Source organism: Mobula birostris, chromosome 12, assembly GCF_030028105.1.
Source record: "Mobula birostris isolate sMobBir1 chromosome 12, sMobBir1.hap1, whole genome shotgun sequence".
Lineage (NCBI taxonomy): Eukaryota > Metazoa > Chordata > Chondrichthyes > Myliobatiformes > Myliobatidae > Mobula > Mobula birostris.
The window spans coordinates 63,810,627-63,824,744 of record NC_092381.1 but is presented as its reverse complement, the minus strand read 5'-3'; the positions used below and the strand labels follow the sequence as shown (position 1 = coordinate 63,824,744).

The following is a 14,118-nucleotide window of genomic DNA, read 5'->3' as shown; positions in this document are numbered from 1 at the left end:
TTATGGTCTTTTCCAAAAGCACGTATTAGAGATTTCTCTCCATGGTAGCTCACTGCAAGGGTCAAAGTTTTTGTCCTTATCTGAACTGTGGCAAGAGCATCTATTGTACTGTGCAAAAGACTTAGGCACATGTAAAAAAAAATTCTGTAAAGCAAAGATACTTTCAAAAATAATGAGGTTATAAGTTTCTAAATATCAAAACAATTACTATAAAGAGCAGTAAACAGTAAAAAAAAACACTAAATTGAATCAGTATTTGATGTGAGCAACCTCCCTCTGCCTTTAAAACTGCATCAATTCTCTTAGGTACACTGTTGTGCAGTTTTATCAGAAAATCGGCTGGGAAGTTGTTCCAAGCATCTTGGAGAACTTGCCACAGTTATTCTGCAGACTTGGGCTGTCTCACTTGCTTCTGTTTCTCCAGGTAATCCCAGATAGCTTCAATGATGCTGAGATCCAGGCGAAGTAGAGGCCATAGCATCTATTGCAGATCTCTTTGTTCATCTTTTTGCTGAAGGTAGTTCTTTATGATCTTGGCCATGTGTTTGGGGGTCATTGTGCTGCTGCAGAGTGAAGTTGGGACTGATCAGATGCCTCCCTGATGGTATTGTGTGATGGATGAGAATCTGCTTGAATTTTTCAGCATTGAGGATTCAATTAATTCTGACTAGTTCACCAACTCCATTTGCAGAAATGCAATCCCAAATCTGCAGGGAACCTTCGCCGTGCTTCACTGTTGGCTCCAGACACTCATCATGTAGCACTCTCCAGCTCTTCTATAGACAAACTACCTCCTGTTTGAGCTAGAAATTTACAATTTTGACTCATCAGTCCAGACCACTTGCTTACATTATTCAGTACCCCAGTCCTTGTGTTTTTGTGCACAGTTGAGACTCTTGGCTTTGTTTCCACTTCAGAAGAATGGCTTTTTGCAGCAACTTTTCCATGAAGACCACTTCTGACCAGACTTCTTCAGACTAAAGAGGGATGTGCTTGGGTTCCAGTGGTTTCTGTGAGTTCAGAGCTGATAGCAGTTCTGGAGGTCTTTCAGTTTAGAAGGGACATCAGCTTGTTGTATCTCTGATCTGTTGCACAGTGTTTCTTCAGAAGAGCTTGGACAGCACATCTTGAAACTGCTGTATACTGTAAAATTTATGCTTGGGAGAGACCTTGCTGAGGCCGGATGACCATCTTGTGTCCTGTTGCTATACTCACTCTTGTTATGGGACAAGAATTGATGATTTGAAGGTTAAATTGTCACATCTATCAAACCCTCATTTTTTAGTTTGGTTGTCCATTGCCCAATTTTATTCCTTTTACCACCTGTTTCTGTTTTAGTCAATCAATTCAGTTCAGTCAACTCATTATGTCATTGATTAATAGCACCTGTTTATTATCTTTGTTTAATCACGCACTGGACAAAGATATAGCTACAAAGTTATCAGGTTTTTATTATTACTTAATATGTTACTTCCTATAACAAAATACAAAAATGACAGTGTTACATTTTTTGAAAAATATTTACTACCTGTTATGCCACTGGCATTTAGGGCAACAATGAAGGTCCCCCATCTGTCTGTCTGTCCTTGGCCACTTTCTCTATTGTGCCCCAGGTGCATCAGGGTCCTCAGTTTTGTCTCTACAGTACAGTGCCAAGTTGCCTTTGATCTCCCATGTTTCCTCCACCCTTCAGGGGTCCAATGAAGTGCTGCCTTGATGATGCCCTCTCTTCTCATCATGCGCCCAATCTATTTCCAACGTTTCCTCATGATGATTGTGGACATGTTGTCTTGATGACACTGGAGGAGTAGAGCATGGTGGAGATCTTTCTCAGCCAGCAAATAAGACCATATGACCGGAAGATAGAGGAACAGAATTAGGCCATTTGGCCCATCGTGTCTGCACTGCCATTTCATCATGGCTGATCCAATTTTCCTCTCAGCTCAAATCTCCTGCCTTCGCCTTCTCCCTGTATCACTTCATGCCCTGACCAATCAAGAATCTATCAACCTCTGCCTTAAACATAGAGACTTAGTCTCCACAGCTGCCTGTGGCAATAAATTTCACAGATTCACCACTTTCTGGCTAAATAAATTCCTGTTAATCTCTGTTCTAAAAGGACACCCCTCTATCCTGAGGCTGTGTCCTCTGGTCTTAGATTCTTACACCACAGGAAACATCCTCTCCACATCCACGCTAACAAGGCCTTTCACCATTCGATAAGTTTCAATGCAGTCACCCTCATTCTTCTAAATTCTAGTGAATACCGGCCCAGAGCCATCAAATGCTTTTACTATGACAATTCATTCAATCCTCGAATCATTTTCGTGAACCTCCTTTGAACCTTCTCCAGTTTCAGCACACCCTTTCTAAGATGAGGTGCCCAAGTCTGCTTACAATCCTCCAAGTGAGGCTTCAACATTACACCCTTGCTTTTATATTCTAGGTCTCTTGAAATGAATGCTAACATTGCATTTGCCTTCCTCAGCACAGACTCAACCTGCAAATTAACCTTTTGGGAATCATGCACATGTACCTTTGTACATGTACCTTTGCGCCTCCATTTTTTTAATATTTGCTCTCCATGTAGAAAATAGTCAACCCTTTCACTTCATCAGCCAAAGTGCATGACCAAACACTTTCTGATACCGTTTTCCATCTGCCATTTCTTTTCCCATTCTCCCAATCTAAGTCCTTCTGTAGCCTCTCTACTTCCTCAAGACTACCTGCCCTTCCACCTATCTTCATAGTCTACAACCTTTGCAACTGAACCATCAATTCCATCATCCAATCATTGACATATAACATAAAAAGAATTGGTCCCAACACGGACCACTGTGGAACATCATTAGTCACTGGCAACCAATCAGAAAAGGCTCTCTTTATTCCCACTCTTTCCCCCCTGCCAATCAACCACTGTTTTATCCATGCTAGAATCTCTTATGTAATACCACGGGCTTGTAGCTTGTTAAGTAGCCTCATGAGTGGCACCTTGTCAAAGGCCTTCTAAAAATCCAAGTACACAACATCAACCAATTCTCCTTTGTCTATCCTGCTTGTTATTTCTTCAAAAGATTCCAAAAGATTTGTCAGGCAAGGTTTACCCTTGAGGAAACCATGCTGACTATGGCCTATTTTATTATATACCTCCAAGTACCCTGAAACCTCACTCTTAATAATCAATGCCAACATCTTTCCAACAACTGAGGTCAGACTAACTGGCCCATAGTTTCCTTTCTTCTGCCTCTCTCCCTTCTTGAAGAATGGAGTGACATTTGCAATTTTCCAGTCTTCTGGTACTATTCCAGAATCTTCTGATTCTTGGAAGGCCAATACTAATGCCTCTACAATCTCTTCAGCCATCTATTTCAGAACGCTGGGGTGTACACCGTCTGGTCCAGGTGACTTATCTACCTTCAGACCTTTTAGTTTCCCTTCTTTCTAGTCACGGTAACTTCACACATTTTATGACCCTCTGACACCTGGAAGTTCCGTCTTACTGCTAGTGTCTTCCACAATGAAGACTGATGCAAAGACTTATTCAGTTCATCTGCCATTTCCTTGTCTCCCATTACTACATCTCCAGCATTTTTTTCTAGCAGTCACCTCTCTTTTATGTTTTATGCATCTCAAGAAACTTTTTGTATCATCTTTAATATTATTGGCTAGCTTACTTTCATTTTCCATCTTTACCTTAATGAGTATTTTAGTTGTCCACTGTTGGATTTTGAACGATTCCCAATCCTCTGACTTCCCACTAATTTTTGCTCCATTATATACCCTCTCTTTGGCTTGTATGTTGGCTTTGACTTCTCTTGTTAGCCACGGTCATGTCATCTTGCCTTAGAATACCTTTTCCTCTTTGGGATGTAAATATCCTGTGTCTTCTGAATTGTTTCCAGAAATTCCAGCCAATGCTGCTCAGCCATCATCCCTGCCTGTGTTCTTTTCCAATTAATTCTGGCCAACTCCCCTTTCATGACTCTGTAATTCCCTTTACTCCACTATAATACTGATATATATGACCTTAGCTTCTCCTTCTCAAATTTCAGGATGAACTTGATCATATTATGATCACTTTCTCCCATGAGTTCTGTTACCTGAAGCTCGCTAATCAGTTCTGGTTCATTGTACAACACCCAATCCAAAATAGCCAATCCACCAGTGAACTCAACCAATTCACAGGCACTCTAGAAATTCCCCCTCCTGTAATCCAGCACCAACCTGATTTTCCCAATCTATCTACATATTGAAATCCCGCCCATTACTATCGTAACATTGCCCTTTTGGCATGCATTCTCTAAAAAAAAAAAAAAAAAAGGATTTTCCCAAGGTTCTTGGTGTGGAATGATGACAGCTTGGCAAGGTTGTTCTCTGTCATGTGCCAGCATTCTGACCCATACAAGAATGTGACCAGAACACAGCTCTGGTACAACTTCACCTTGGTGTGGACACTGTACTAGGTTGATCTCCATATGTTGTTCATTGATCTGAAGATGTTTCTCGCTTTGCTATGTCGGCACTGGATGTTGTCCTTGGTCCCACCATCCTGCCAAATGATGCTGCACACGTTGATGAATTTGTTGGTTCTGGGTAAGTTGATGTCATATGCCTTGGTGGGAGAAGGAGACTCTACATTGAGAGTCATGGTCTAAGTCTTTCTCTGGATGACTCTGAGTCCAATCTGTCCACCAAAGGTACACAGGCACTGAGTTTCCTCTTGCACGTGCTGGTACATATGTGATAGTAACACGAGACCATCCACAAAGTCAAGGTCTTCTAAAGTGGAGAATAGAGTACACCTGCTGCCTCTCTGTTTATCTTTCTTTCTTTGCCTCATAGCCCAGTCAATTACCAAGTTAAATAGTATCACTGACATCACAAAGCCTTGCCTGATTCATGTCTTGACTTAGCACTCCTTTCTTGGGGATCCTCACAATAACTCCCCTTCTCTAGTTCTTGGGTACTGGTCCCCAGTCCCAGTTTATGGTAAACAGTGGTTGCAGAGTGGCCGTTGCAGCTTTTGGTTCAGCTTTGAACAGTTCAGCATTCAAATTCTCACGTCCTGGAGCTTTGTTCTTCATATGGTATTTGTCTATTCAGTAATTCTCTGAAATACACTGTCCATTGTGCTTCTTGCTCCTTCTAGTTGTCAAAAGCAGATTGTTCTTATCTCTCATGGGATTATTCGATCTGGCCTGGAAATTTTTGCTTATCAATTTTGAAATCTTGTATACATTTCCCAGATTTCCTCGATTGGCTGCTACTTCAGCCTCCTTGGCAAGTTCTTCCATGTAGACTCGCTTATCCTTTCTTACAAGTGCCTTCACTTTCTTGTTAGCTTCAGTGTATGCTAGCTAAAGGTTCACCTTAAGTCATGTTGACTTTGCATCTAACAGTGTCTTAATTTTCTGTCTTTCTTCTAAGGCTGCCTATGTTTCCATTCTTTGCTCTTCTTTCCAGCTCTGTATTCTAGACAAGCCTCGTTGCACTCCTTGAAGACTGGGGCAATCAATTCCCACATTGTGTCGATCTTGTCTACTGACACATCCTCGTCAAGGTCTTGCAAGGCCTGGAATCTGTTCTTAAGGTGAATGATGAATGCAGATCTCACACTGGTTTCCTTGAGCTTTTCAACATCAAAACGTCTTTGTACATGTGTTCTGGTCGCAGTGCTTCTCAGCTTGAGTTTCATCATTGCTACAACAAGGTGGTGATCACTTCCTGTATATGCTCCTCTCTTCACTTTTACATCCTATAATGATAGTCTCCATGTATCATTGTTCATTAAATAGTCACTCTGGTTCTGTTGACTCTACCTCCGATTGCAGCTGTTCAAAGAAGACATCATTTTCTTCAATGTCATTATCGTTAGTTGGAGCACAGCACTGACTTCCTTTTCAGCGTGACTCTCCTCAGCCTACTGTCGCTACATCGATTTTTGTGGAGCAATCTATGTTCCGTGCCTATTCTGGTATCTGTCCCCCACTTTTCCTTCGCTACATCCACTTTTGTGGAACAATCTATGTTCCGTGCCTATTCTGGTATCTGTCCCCCACTTTTCCTTCGCTACATCGACAACTGCATTGGTGCTGCTTCCTGCACGCATGCAGAGCTCGTTGACTTTATTAACTTTGCCTCCAACTTTCACCCTGCCCTCAAGTTTACCTGGTCCATTTCCGACACCTCCCTCCCCTTTCTAGATCTTTCTGTCTCTGTCTCTGGAGACAGCTTATCCACTGATGTCTACTATAAGCCTACTGACTCTCACAGCTATCTGGACTATTCCTCTTCTCACCCTGTCTCTTGCAAAAACGCCATCCCCTTCTCGCAATTCCTCCGTCTCCGCCGCATCTGCTCTCAGGATGAGGCTTTTCATTCTAGGACGAGGGAGATGTCTTCCTTTTTTAAAGAAAGGGGCTTCCCTTCCTCCACTATCAACTCTGCTCTTAAACGCATCTCCCCCATTTCACGTACATCTGCTCCCACTCCATCCTCCCGCCACCCCACTAGGAATAGGGTTCCCCTGGTCCTCACCTACCACCCCACCAGCCTCCGGGTCCAACATATTATTCGCCGTAACTTCCGCCACCTCCAACGGGATCCCACCACTAAGCACATCTTTCCCTCCCCCGCCTCTCTGCATTCCGCAGGGATCGCTCCCTACGCGACTCCCTTGTCCATTCGTTCCCCCCCATCCCTCCCCACTGATCTCCCTCCTGGCACTTATCCATGTAAGCGGAACAAGTGCTACATATGCCCTTACACTTCCTCCCTTACTACCATTCAGGGCCCCCAAACAGTCCTTCCAGGTGAGGCAACACTTCACCTGTGAGTCGGCTGGGGTGATATACTGCGTCCGGTGCTCCCGATGTGGCCTTTTATATATTGGCGAGACCCGACGCAGACTGGGAGACCACTTTACTGAACACCTACGCTCTGTCCGCCAGAGAAAGCAGGATCTCCCAGTGGCCACACATTTTAATTCCACATCCCATTCCCATTCTGACATGTCTATCCACGGCCTCCTCTACTGTAAAGATGAAGCCACACTCAGGTTGGAGGAACAACACCTTATATTCCGTCTGGGTAGCCTCCAACCTGACGGCATGAACATCGACTTCTCTAACTTCCGCTAATGCCCCACCTCCCCCTCGTACCCCATCTGTTACTTATTTTTATACACACATTCTTTCTTTCACTCTCCTTTTTCTCCCCCTGTCCCTCTGAATATACCCTTTGCCCATCCTCTGGGTCCCCCCCACCCGTCTTTCTTCCTGGACCTCCTGTCCCATGATCCTCTCGTATCCCTTTTGCCTATCACTTGTCCAGTTCTTGGCTCCATCCCTCCCCCTCCTGTCTTCTCCTATCATTTTGGATCTCCCCCTCCCCCTCCCCCTCTCACTTTCAAATCCCTTACTCACTCTTCCTTCAGTTAGTCCTGACGAAGGGTCTCGGCCTGAAACGTTGACTGCACCTCTTCCTAGAGATGCTGCCTGCTGCGTTCACCAGCAACTTTTATGTGTGTTGCTTGAATTTCCAGCATCTGCAGAATTCCTGTTGTCAGCCTACTGTTAATTGGTTTCCACTTCTCAAGGCCTTTCTTCAAAATGACAGCTACACCATCATGACGCTGACTATTTTCATTTCCTGAGTATAAAACTGTTTCACTAGTTGCTGTTTTTAGTCTGCAGAATTTGTCCATCTGCTTTCATAGACACTCAGTACATGCAGGCTGGAATGATGCATTTCTGCAGTTATTTGTGCTAGCTTGCCGGTGTTGTACATTCCAGAAACCGACTTTGGTCTTGATCTTGGTGGTGTTCAGGGTTTTCTTCATTATGCCAGTAGCTTCCTCTTGGCGTTCACCACTGTCAGTCACGTAAATCCCAGTTAGAGACTCAGGAATACCTACACAGGTATAGAAGGATTCTTCATTGCTGTTTCCGTAACAATTTATTTTTTGACCAGTCAGGGTTGTTAGCCCTGAGCTGAACTGAACCTGGAGGACAGGCCTCTTAGTCTGGCCTCTACCCACTGATCTGTTTGGCATGGGTGACCCTACCAAGAGTCAAAGCACAAGACCCTGACTCCAGCCAACGTAGCTCTCCAGATCATTGAGCCATGCAAGTCTCGAAACCCTATGACAAGGTTGTGGTCATCTTGCGGGTTTTTGAAAAATTAATGTTTGGAAATCTAAAATTTGCTCTTTCCTACTGACATACTAATGCAGAAGACAAAAAAAAATTATTAAAAAATCTCAGGTGCCTCAGATTTTTGCACAGTACTGTATGAAGAGGGTGCTTTCTAGAGTCTAGGCTACCTTAATTGATTCAGTGATTTTTCCCCTTAGCTCCAGCAAGTGGACTGATTTGTCCAGACACAAATTATGATTAAAACCATGGCAGCGAGCAGACCTGAATGACATTCAGACTTGAATTCAAGTCTGGACTAACGTCACAGGTAATATTTACTCCATTAAATGACATGCACTAATCAAATACATGTCCTCCTAATCTCTTTGTCTCACATCTTGGAGATCCCCATTGACTAACGATATCAAAACCAAAAATTAACATGGCTTGAAAATCCAAGTCAGAAGCTGGATACATAATGGCATGTGAGTCAAAATAGCATTCCACAAACCACTTCACAAGTGTGGCTGACTATTTTTCACTTGTCTAAATTATCGTAGCTCCACATAATCCAAAATAAAACAGCTCTTGCGAGGCTGCAGCTGCCCTGAAGAACAAACTCTAGCAGTATGGACTGCAGATTCTCATTACAACCAGCAGCAGTCTGGACCAGCCAACGGCATTAACACGCTACAATGAAGCAACCACTGTGGGATTAAAGGTAATAGTGGAATCATAAATGAGCAAAAACAGAAGTCAGTGCCATTCCCTCCTGGCTAATGCTTCACCAATCCTATTAATTTGTTACAGAATGGATTACTGGAGTGCTATAAATATGGTATTCAGAACAAACAAGACTGCAGTCTGTATATACATGCTGTTAAATTGAGCTTTCTCAGGAAACATTCAGACATTGTGCTTCCACAGCACTTCAGTGACTTGCTGGCTTCTCCTTGTGCTCCTTAGGTAGACAGCGCATCGGGTGCTACATGATGGCAATTGCATTCCGCCATTTCTATACTGGAAAGTAGAGATTTTAGGGTCCATGCAAAGACAAGCAAGATTAGAACTGAACTGAACTAAATTCATTCATTGTTGCGGTAGGAGAAGTGTGCTGGAAGGAAGCAAGAAAACAGCTAAAAGGAAGTGACAAGACAATGCAAGAAGTAATCCAAAGACTGTGAATTTTAAGCTCTAGCTGTCATGTACTTGAAACTTTTGTAAGTGAGCAAAGGCAGGTAATTGGAGATTATGACTGCATCATGATTGGCATTAAGTTCCAGCATTCTGGAAGAGTTAATGATGGGAAAAGCTGGTGTCATCTCAAATTAATAGTAGAAAATTATGACACATCCACTATGAGATATTATATATGTAAAATATTAGCTTTCTTATTGATGAAGGAACCAGATAGTACAGCTGTCTCCCGCCTTTCCAACGTTTGCTTTACGAAACCTCACTGTTACGAAAGACCTACATTAGTACCGTTTTCGTTTTCAGAAGGTGTTTTCACTGTTACGAAAAAAAATCAGCACGCCCCGCGCAGCCACTCTCCCCCGAATTCGGAACTGCATTCTCGCCGGCATTGCTTAAACACGTGCCTGTGAGCAGTCGTTAGCAAGATGAGTTCTATGGTATCGGAAACTTAGCGTAAAACTAGACATAATTAAGCGTTTCGATAGTGGTGAACAAAGCAAGGACAAAATGAGTTTGGCTTGTGGAAGTTGACGAACATGATGTTGAATAGGTTTTGGCATCCCATGACCAAGATCTGATAGATGAAGAGCTGATGCAATTGGAAGAAAAAAGGATAACAAGCGAAACCAAATGCAGTACTGAACTGAACGTGAAGCAACTGCATGAGATTTTCGCTGCAATAATAAAGTACGACTTTAATTTTGAAAGGGTACGTAGGTTTAGGGGATATTTGCAGGATGGTTTGAGTTCTTACAAAGAACTGTGTGATAGAAAAATGCACGAGGCTCAGCAGTCAAGCAAGCCTTCCACATCAGCCATAGCAGACGACGAACCTCGATCTTCGACATCGAGGCAGGCAGAGATAGAAGATGACCTGCTTGCCCTAATGGAAACAGATGATGACGAGATGACACCCCAGTGTCCCACCACCCCAACCCCCAGGCCATGGGCAGATACCGATTCGCAGAGAATGCAGCGGTAGCCAGGAGGCACACAGTATATTTTTAAGAAAAAAGCTGAAGTAAACATGCTAATTAACTAGGTGCCACCTGGCACGTAATTGTCGGCCCAGATCAGAGACGACGCAATCGGAAATCGGCACTGATCTGGGCCGACAATTACGTGCCGGGTGGCACCTAATTAATTAGAATGTTTATTTTGGCTTTTTTCTTAAAGATATGCTGTGTACCTCCTGGCCACCGCTGCACCCCTGCATGCTTCACGGATTGGTATCGGTCGGTGGCCCAGAGGGTAGGGGCCACTGCACCACCCAACCTGCAACAAATTAGCCTAACACACCATCATCAGTGTGCTCGGCGCTGTCCCGATTCCTGTAAGTGATACTACACTGTACATACATTATTTCTACTTTATATAGGCTGTGTATTTTTACGTGATATTTGGTATGATTTGGCAGCTTCATAGCTTAAAGGTTACTGGAGAGCACTTGCACCGTGTTTTTGCCAATTGTGCTTGCATGAGATTTTCTGCCGACGGTGCTTGCATGAGATTTTCGCTACGGAGAACAGTGCAGTAATGATTGTGGAAAAGTATTTCTACCTTATATAGGCTGTGTATTTATCATATCATTCCCGCTTTTACGATATGTTACTGTTATTTTAGGTTTTATGTGTTATTTGGCATGATTTGGTAGGTTATTTTTGGGTCTGCGAACGCTCACAAAATTTTCCCACATAAATAAATGGTAATTGCTTCTTCGCTTTACGACATTTTGGCTTACGAACCGTTTCATAGGAACACTCTACCTTCGGATGGCGGGGGAGACCTGTACATCCTGTTTGAAGATAAGGTAGTTCCAGTTACTGCCAGAGTTTGTAACTTTTCTTGCAAGTATGATTAAACAAAATGCAGCAAAATCACAGCTGAAAAAAGCTAGCAATTCAAAATTCAAAGTAAATTTATTATCAAAGTACATATATGTCACCATATACGACCTTGAGATTCATCTTCTTGCTAGCATTCACAGTAAAACAAAACAAATGAACTACCACCCAGAGCTGCCAGTTTCTGCCTTTGTAACTACAATGAAGTTCAGGTCTCCAATACAGAAGTCCCAAAATGACCAGCACTGTCATTTCAACTGCACACTGACACTGGCCACAAACAGTTTGAGTTATTTTAGCTGAATCTGGCTGCTGAACCTGAGCTGTGTCAGACATGGCTATAAGTAGCACTGGGGCCCCACAGGGGATTGTATTGGCTCCCTTCTTGTTTACCCTGTATACCTCGGACTTTAGATACAACACTGAGTCATGTCATCTGCAGAAATTCTCTGATGACTCAGCAATAGCTAGGTATATAAAGGGAGGACGGGAAGATGAATACAGGGCCTTGGTAGAGGACTTTGTCAAATGGTGCAAGCTGGATCATCTGCAGCTCAACATCAGTAAGACAAAGGAGATGGTGATGGACTTTAGGAAGACTAAGCCTGCACTGCTCCCTGTTACTATTGATGGTGAGGACATGGATGTGGTGAGGTCCTACAAGTACCTGGGGTGCACCTAGATGACAGACTTGAGTGGAGCACCAACACAGAGGCTGTGGACAAGAAGGGCCAGAGTCTCCTCAACTTCCTGAGGAGACAGAGGTCCTTCAGAGTATGCAGGCCTCTCCTTCACATGTTCTACTAGTCTATTGTTGCCAGTACAATCTTCTATGCAGTGCTGTGCTGGGTCAATGGCATCAACACAGGTGATACCAACAGGCTCAATAAACTGATTAGAAAGGTTGGCTGTCTTATAGGAGTCAAACTGGACACACTGGAGGCTGTGGTAGAATACAGGACCCTTTAGAAAGTCCTGGCAATTCTGGACAATGCTTCTCACCTTCTGCATGCCACCTTGGCTGAACAGAGGAGTACCTTTAGTAATAGACCAAGACAACTGTGCTGCTCCAAAGAGCGCTATATGAGGTCATTCTTACCTTCGGCCATTAGGCTCCATTATGAGTCAACCTATAGCCGGGGAACTGATAACCCTCTCCTGTTAGACTGTTTGAGGTAACTTATTTTTTATTCTTTCTTACTTCTCTTCTAATATTTGTATATTTGTGCACGTGTAATGCTACTGTGACACTGTAATTTCTTTCGGGATCAATAAAGTATCTAGCTATTGCTCAAGGAATGAACAATTAAGTGGCCACTGACTTCACTGAGAAAGCTTGAATTAAGTTTGCTCAAGGTTAGTGGAGATTTAGCAGGGAGGTACTGGAAATTCAAAGCTTACATCTATTTTACATCACTGAATTGTCACAAATGAATATTGATAAAGGACATTTTGGAATGATAAACTTCAGTTACTTTATGTACATTGTCCCCCACAAAGTTTAGCATATATTCTGTTCTAGTTAATTTTTCATTCTTCCCCTTTGGAAATTTAAATATAATTCATCGCCTGTTTATATCTCTCTCCACAGACTTATCTTTACCACACTCATTCAGCCAGCAATCACCCCTAGCGATACTCAATTTCTCACAGTATGAACCTCATCATAAACTGATCTGTCTGTTATGTTCGCCCCCTCCCCACCTTCAGCAACTTTAAATTTACTATGTCCATGCTTTTCTCAATGAAAGGTCATTTGCCTGAAACATTAACTGTTCTTCTCTTCATAAAAGTTACTTTAATTACTGAGTATTTCGTTTTTATTTCGAATAAAAATCTTGTTTTTTTTCAGGCCGATTTGAATAAAAGGGATCAAGGTCATAGAAAGGTTTGAGTCATGTTCTAATGCATCAACGATATTCAGACAGACCACAAGCTACTATAAAATTTCACAACATTACAATTCCATAGTTAAAATTTACAAAATACATAAATAACATTTTGGTACAAAACCATGCGGATAAATAATCGTTAACGTCAGGTGCAGCTGCACTGGCAATGGCCTGGCTTACCATTCGAGTGCAAGATCACCGGCTCGCCACTTCATTTATAGTGCCAAGAACGTTAACAAACCCGAAGCGAGGCCTCACCAAAGCCACAACTAAATTTAGGTCCACCAATCACCACCGCCACCGTCCCCCGCCCCTTTTGGATCAAAACAGTAATGGCACATACGCACAATGACACCAAGTTGCACGCATGGCCTCCGGCTGGATTTTACCGGTGATAGGTGCTGTTACCTGCAGTCTGGGAGGCTGACCTGTTGCTTGTCACATTCCACTTCGCTCCCCACAAACGGAAACGCACCGCGCGCGCCCGTCGCCAGTTCGCCGGAGCGCGCACGCGCGCGCGCGAGACCTCGCAGCGGCTCATCCTCTCCCTGCGCTCCACGCAGACCCAGGGTCGCCTCCTGCAGACACAAGCCAATCAACCCTAGTAGAGGTCCTGACATGATTACGGGGAACACAGTGCTGCCTGAAATTTAAAACAAAAACAAACAATAAAAAGCTAGAAATTTTGTGTAGCATCAGTCAAGAGTGAATAAAAGAGTTAATGTCGTTGAGTGATGTCCTTTCAATAGAAGATCTGTTAAATATTTCCAATATTTTCCGTTTTGACTTCGGACTCACAGAATTGCAGTGTTGTACATTTGAAATGCAAATTAGTATTTCCAGTTTACACTTCCTTTTGTCATATCTGTTCTCTGTTCTACTACTATCCCTTTTAGATTGCACCACCATCACTTTCAACGTTTAATTCCTCTTATCTTCCACTTATTACTATTACACTACATTGTTCTTCTTTCTCCAATGTACTGTGCACTTCCATTTATCCCTAATTTCTGATGTAGTATTGAACTGAAACATCTTTTTGCTCCACTT

General features: G+C 43.0%; 1 protein-coding gene across 11 annotated transcripts in view; it reads right to left on the bottom strand.

The window, feature by feature from the left end:
• LOC140205980 (5'-AMP-activated protein kinase subunit beta-2-like) overlaps positions 1 to 13,563 on the bottom strand; it is an 82,250-nt gene extending 68,687 nt beyond the window's left edge. For 10 of the 11 annotated variants that reach the window (XR_011888037.1, XR_011888034.1, XR_011888039.1 and 7 more), the window contains exon 1: positions 13,477 to 13,563. The gene's annotated coding sequence lies outside the window, so the exon portion shown is untranslated. Of the gene's footprint in view, positions 1 to 13,248; positions 13,292 to 13,476 lie in introns of those variants that run through there. The other variant, XR_011888038.1, reaches the window with a different exon arrangement.
• Between the last annotated feature and the right edge of the window lie 555 nt (positions 13,564 to 14,118).